This window comes from Nesoenas mayeri (assembly GCF_963082525.1).
Source record: "Nesoenas mayeri genome assembly, chromosome: 2".
NCBI lineage: Eukaryota > Metazoa > Chordata > Aves > Columbiformes > Columbidae > Nesoenas > Nesoenas mayeri.
This window is the reverse complement of record NC_137543.1, coordinates 52603743-52611024: the sequence shown is the minus strand read 5'-3', so window position 1 is coordinate 52611024 and position 7282 is coordinate 52603743. Positions and strand designations below refer to the sequence as shown.

The following is a 7282-nucleotide window of genomic DNA, read 5'->3' as shown; positions in this document are numbered from 1 at the left end:
AGAGTATCTTCAAGAACTGCCACACTGTGAACATGAGCAAGATTAGGAAACCAAGCCATCATACTACCTCACAGGACACAAGATAAGCCCTCCTTACAGTATTCCTGGGACACTTAGTGCTGTCCCAGCCTTTACTTCAACTCAAAATGGCTTGTAAAGTTCTTACTTCTTGGGTGTTTTAAACTTGTGTGAAGTAGGCCGAGGGCATGGATAAGAGATGATCACTTTAATTCATCAATATGTAGGTAAGAAATTCCTCTTATGCTTTTTATCTTACAGTAGCCAAGATGATGAGAATCATGGAAGGCCATAGTCACGCTGAGGAGAGAACCATCTTCCTCTTTTCTTGGTATTTGAGATAATAGCATCAGCACAACTGTTTTTGAATGAGTCTTGCTTGCTTAAAAGCCAGCTTAATCAACACAAGCAAGGAAGAAGCAGCAAGGACTTTAGCATGTATAGGCGTTTACCAAGTTAATCAGAAGTACTTTGCTCACATTCTCACATGCAAATTAAAAACTGCAGAACAATAAAGCATTACATAGGTTTTACTGGCCGTGTATTGCTGTTAATTAGTACCAGCACACAGTAGCTCACAGTCAGATCCCTTTGCACAAGCTTCCTTCTGCAGAAGGAGAAAAAAAACTTTACCCAATTCCCACTTATTGCCATAAAAAAAAATTAGCAAACTGGAAAAATTTGACATGAAAAATATTGCTAAAAAAACCCCTATCAATATTACAAAGGAAATAACAGCCAGGCATGATATCTGCTTAAGAATCGTAAATGTTCTCTGCTGGCCATTAGGCTACTGTAACCATCTACCCTAACCATTTATTTGGCTAAACTACTTCCACCAGTCAGATGCCACTTCAAAACCCTGAGGAAAGAGGTTTGTACACCTGGATTTTTTTAAAAACGCCAGCACAAAATGCTATAAGCATTTCAGAACAATGTGACACCAAAAAAACACATTACAAAAATGAGTTTTCCACCTTGATTTGTAACTGCAAGTAAAAACCAACACATCTGTATTTGTAAACACATAATAGAAATGTCATTCTTCACAAAGTAACTTGAGGTATTTTATCTATATAGCAATCTTTATTTCAAAATGGCATTTATTACAAAAATGTAAAAATCCAGCTAAACCAGAAACACTGAGATTATTTTCTTGGACTACCAAATCCATGGATTTTTGTCCCCATATCCTTTTCCTCACAATATTTTCCCTGCTTCCAGTCTTGATTACACAGGTGCAAATGGGCCTAAATGGCCTGGAATAGATAAATACATTGAGAAAGGCAAAAGCTGTAAAGCTAAATGCATGCAACAAGTTCTATCAGGAAGAAACCCTCAAAAATAAACAGAAGTGTAAAGCAGAGATAATCTGCAGGTATCGGGAGCTTTGCTCAGTCATCCTTGTCTTTTGCTCCATGTTTCAGGATGCGCGTGAATTCAATGTAGTTGAAATTGCCCTTTTTGTCGATGGGTGCCTCTCGGTACAGCTCATCTACCTCTTCATCTGTGAACCTGTCTCCCATCGTGGTCAGCAGCTCTCGCAGGTAGTCTTCCTGAATGAACCCTAGAACACAAAGTCAGAGGACATTAAAATAAAGGATTTTTTTGTAGTGGGTAGTGTAAATTTCTTTCCTTTAATTCTTTGTTTCAATTAAAGAAACCTACAGTCTTTGTTGCCAAATGAAAACAAAGCCATTAAAGCCTATTACTATAATTGCCAAATAATTACAAGCATTCAATCAAGTCAAGCCTCTTAGTACATTTGCATGGTCTCACTACTCCAAGTAAAGGCCATTTTATGATTTGCCCAAGTTATTTCAAGGAATACACAAATTTGTCATATATGTATTGGACCTTCTGCCCAACAGCAGGGCTGTACTGGTAGTACCGAGAGCCTTCTAACAACTGGACATTTCACACAAAGGGCATCTGTTTGTCTAGAACATTCCTAATGAAAACCACAGAAAAAAAAAGGAACTTGACTACTGATGTTCAACAAATGCATGAAACACAAGGAAGCCTGAAATATTTCCAAGATTTTAAATTGATCTTAAGTCAGTGACAAAACTCAGATTTACTAGACTGGTTGCAAAGAATACATTTTTGGCATTGTTTATTAAACAAGCAGCCTTATATAATTTGTGATTCCTTCTGTCAGCACTCTTGTGAGTCACACAAGGTTTTTTTGGAATCAATTTTCTTCTCCGTTAAGTGCAGCTTCACAGAGGGAAGTTGAATACAAGCTGCCAACAGAAAAGTTCTTCATAAAAGCACAACAACTTTGAAAACACAGAACCCCCTTACAAAAGTTGTCCCAAAGCTGAATTTTAAGTTAGGAAAAATTTAAGGCCCTGGTTCCCAACCACCTTTTTTTTCCCATTTCTCCTGTCTTGAACAACACAACTAAAGTACCAGAAGTTTGGCATTTTAAGTTTTAGTGTTTGAAAACGTAATTTCAGCTGTTGAGGATACATAGCAAGATGTTTGGTTTGCAGAAATCAGAACTTTCAGAGTTAACAAATTCATCACCACTTCTATGAATACAAGTATTTATTGTCACAAAAGTAATAGAATTAATACACGTACACTGTTATCCACATACCTGTTGCTTCTTCATCAAAGCAGGCAAAAGCATTCCTGATGACATCTTCTGGGTCTGTGCCATTTAACTTCTCACCAAACATTGTAAGGAACATAGTGAAGTTTATGGGGCCTGGAGCCTCATTCATCATGGCATCCAGGTATTCATCTGTTGGATTCTTCCCTGCAGAAAACATACACGTAGTTTAAAAAAATCTCAAGATCAGATACACAAGCAAAGCCTTTAGTTTTCATAAAATGCCATCACTTTTATTCACAGCTGAGAGTCACGGTAACAGATCCCTGAGCAACAGGTTAGCAAACGTTATATTATTCTATTGACAAGAGAGAATTATTAGCTAGACAGACAAGCAGCAGAACCCCCTGCCCTCTCTCCAGACATTACCAAGGGAGGCGAGCATGTCGTGCAAGTCCTCTTTGTCAATGAAGCCATCCCTGTTCTGGTCGATCATGTTGAAGGCCTCCTTGAATTCTTGAATCTGCGACTGATCAAACATGGCAAATACATTGGAAGTGGCGCGCTGAGGCCGCTTCTTGGTGGTCTTCGTCTTTGCCCTTTTGCTCGACATGTTGGCTGTTGGTTCTAGGGAGACAGAAACATATGCAAAATTTAGCCTTAGTAAATCAAATTACAAGTCCTTTGGGAAGGAATTCCTTTATCCATTCCATGTTATAAGCAAACACCCCAAAATACACCTTTATTTTAATAGCTTCTGATCTGTTTTCTTTCATTTGGATTTAATTTGCTCTTAAGCATAATGTCTTTCAGGATTCAGGGACTGGCACTGTAGGCCAATAGCAGGCTACATTAAAGACCAGAGCAAATAATAGTTTTTGAAATGAAACTCATCTCGTGCTTATATTACTGATTCAATACCCATATTCACCTTTTACCAGTTAAGATGACAACATATTTAGCAGGTTTGAAGACATTGTTGACCTACCACATAGAAGGATATGGGCTGCTAACCCAGGATGGTACACAGTGGTTCAATAAATCAAGCAGGATGGTAAACTAACATTTGGGAGGAAACAAACAAAACATGAGGCTCTGAATAGCAGTTTGTTAGAATAGCTGCTGTTAGAAGAGCAGTAGGTCTCAGGACACAGAATGACTCTGACAAGAGCCTGAAGTTTTTGTGAAATTTGTGGGATGGTGCTGGGGCTGGAAAAGAGATCTGCCAGGGAACTCCAACTAGTTTTCTTTCAAAGTCAGCTGGAGGATTGTATGTGTTAGAAAAAGGACACTGACGTGGTTCAAAAGCACTACATTGCTATTTTCTTACACAGCAGAGCTATTATACAATTCATATGCAAGTGCCAGCATTTTAAAATTAACTAGTAACATCATAGTCCTAAAAATGTGAAGTTTTTAAAAGTTTGATAATTTAAAAGAAACACATTTCTATGTTCTCAATCTTTATATAGTTTCATGTATCACAAATACACTAATTTGATTGTTTCCCTTGAGCTGTCAAATGAAGAAATAAACATGGTAGTTTAAATATGTCTTCTCAGCTAAATAGAAGCAGTTAACTGGAAAACCTCACTTTAACCCTGACTGTTTTAGTGTTATAACATGTAGTGTTCAACTCCAATTGACAGTACAACAGGAAAAGCTGAGTCATTCACTGAAATACAAAGACCTCAACATTGCTCTAAGTAAGATAGACCATGTCAAATGTCGTTTCTCAGAGCCTTGTACATCTCTATGCTTTAGTTTTATCTAATGCAAGAAATCCATGCTGCTATAATCCTTTATTATACCCAAACAAATGTTATGCAAACCAGACTCCTTCTACGAGATGCCTGCAGCAAATGTCCTGAAAGAGGACAAATTTAAGCTTCACCTGTAGTCACAAGAATACTAACACTAAAAAATTTACACTAAGTATTAATTTTATAACTTTAAAAAAATACCTAGTCAGCAATACAATTCTAATCAGAGCTACCGCACAGTTCTAACAGCTTTTCATATAGTTTGCTCAAAGTTACTATATCTTCTGTTAGACTCCCGAAAAGCATGACTGAAGTCACTAAACTCAGATTCATCCTTAAAAAAGGAAGTAAAATTAAGCAAAGTAACTCTCTCATATGGTCAAACAATCCAATGTTCAGGCAAAAAGCAGTTAGCTGTTTTGGTTTTAATTAAAGGAAAGACATTTTACCTTGCTTTGGATCAGATACATGACATGCTGTACCAAACATCTGGATCATAAAAGGATATTCCATGGTTATGTCCTTCTCAGTCTGTCTACAAAGGGTGTTACTGATTTCCCCTGCTAATTCCACACTTTTAAATCCCATATGCATATCCAACGTTCTTCTGACGTCTAAAACAAACCATTATGTCCCGAACTAAAAATAGCCTATGAAATGCAACTACACATCATGCAACAACACTGAAGTTCTCTTCATTGCATTCACTAACCACAAGCTATCTGAGATGTTTGGCCTCCAACAACAGTTCAACAAATAAATATGAACTCCTGACATCCAGATATTTATGAAGACAGCTGATAATAAAGGTAGTTTGCTTCCAAGCTGCAGTCAAGGGTTGTGTGTAACTTAAGGTTTTTTTTCTTACCTTAGTAAAAACACTCATACAAACTACTGTTAAACTGTGAGTTACTGATTAAAAGTTCCATTACCCAAAATAGAGTCAAACGATATCTGTTAATAACTGTTCTCTGAAATAATTAATACTTTCCAGGATACAGCCTATTCAAAGTAAACTAAAAAGTTTACTTTGCTGGTGCTGCAATGCAGCACTCACAGCAAGCCACAACCTGCACTTCTCTCACGTACAATTCAATCCTCACCATAGTGAGATAACAAAATCAGAGTACTGCTGACTGTCGCTACACATGGTGGGAAAAGAGCCCCATTCTTTCTAATTCTGTTCAGAAGATCACAATTTCAGAATATGGTACCGGAGAAGATGAAAAACTTGCCAATACTCGCATGAGTATTTTCTAAGTTTCTCTCCAGCAGGGACACAGAACACAGAAGGCACAACTCTCTCACTTGAACAGACCTGCCAGCCTGCATAGAGAGAAACATTAGGTCTTGCAGGATTGTAGTGCCTTTCAGCACAAGTTTGGGACTTGAAATACTGCACTCAGCTCTGGGAAACCCTGTTAGAAAGAGGGTGATAAACCAGAATGTGTTCAGAAAAAACAAGGACAACAGTGCATTTACTTAAAGAGATCAATTGATGATGAAAAAGTTCTAAGTGTTTACACTTACTATCTCTCTCTGCACAGCAGTGAATGATGTAATGAACAAGAACTCACCTCATTTGAGTCAAGCACTAGACCCATTAATTTTAGAGAAAACAGGATTTCATCTGATATATCCACCATGTCATTTATTTAAAAAAACCACACTTTTATAATTGAAATAAGTGCAGGCTGAAAATAGAAGAATTTCAGTAGAGAAAAAGTGGATATACTTCACATTAGACCGTACAAGTCACAACAGGCAGGTTTAGTCCCTGTTGTTTAATACTACAATGCACGGAATTGTCTGGGCCTTGTTGTAGGAACTATTCAAGACACTTCTAATGTGTGATCTTGCCTGTAAGACTTACCATATTTCCAAAAACATAACCTTTATTTAGGAAGGTTTTCACATTTTAAAAAAAATGAATGAATTACATTCACTAGACGAGAGAGGTAGTAACCACACTGCACTGCTCTCTCCTGCTTGTCCATGTACATTCATTTAGTAAGTGTACATGTATATTCGTTTTGTTAATGTAGCAACAGCAATAAATATCAAACTACAGGAGCACAGCCCTGGAAGGTGACAGAACTGAGCAACTAAAGAGTTTGAGCCAGACAACAAGATATGAAACTTTACAACCCACTAGCGAGTGCAAGTTGGATCTGTTCAGAGGCAGTGACCAAAAATTATGCTTCAGAGAACATCCTCATGTTTCATCATTGGTTTTATAATGACTATGTCTACCACCCAAAATTAAAAACAAAAAAATAACAAACAAAAACCAACCACAACACAAAAAACACACCCAAGAAAGTCTCTATATAAAACTTAGTACTGAACATCTTAACACTACCAGAAATTTGGGAACTTTATGAAGCCAAGATATATAACAGTTACCTTCTCTTAAATCATCCAATTCAAAAGCCAATCTCTAAACTAAATCCCAAATTCTGCCCATGTAACCAGTTACAGCATCCAGTGCCACGGCCCATCCATCGCGGTCTGGGTGCAGCAGGAGGAGATGATAAGGCCAATGCACTCCCCAGACCTGTGGCAAGGCTCAATAAAGAGATTACAAAGAAACCCACTATCCTATACAACCTCATATAGTCTTGAAAAACATCTTAATACGCTCCTCATTAATAAGTTTTCCTAAACCCTTGTACAGCTGCCTCACAATCTGTTTTTTGTGACTCGACGAAGCCTCTATCTGTAAGTTAGAGTGGCAACCAGCGTGAACTCCCTCTAACCGCTGAGCTGCGGCCGCAATTATTTCAACACCTAAGCAGGGAAGGACTCACGGCCTCTCCTGCCACCTCAGCCTCCTCCAACCGCAGCAACTTTCAGACCGGCCCTTCCTCTCCTCTAAATACCGGCGAGGAACCGGCTGGAGAGGGAGGACGCAGCCAATCCTTTCCCACAGGGTGTCCGT

General features: G+C 38.2%; 1 pseudogene across 1 annotated transcript; it reads right to left on the bottom strand.

Moving 5' to 3' along the window:
• Positions 1 to 421: 421 nt before the first annotated feature.
• LOC308037169 (myosin regulatory light chain 2, smooth muscle minor isoform-like) lies at positions 422 to 5040 on the bottom strand (annotated as a pseudogene). Its single transcript, XR_013923631.1, has 4 exons — positions 4791 to 5040; positions 3008 to 3205; positions 2624 to 2785; positions 422 to 1585 (listed from the first exon to the last, which is right to left on the bottom strand). The product of XR_013923631.1 is annotated as a myosin regulatory light chain 2, smooth muscle minor isoform-like (transcript).
• Positions 5041 to 7282: the final 2242 nt, after the last annotated feature.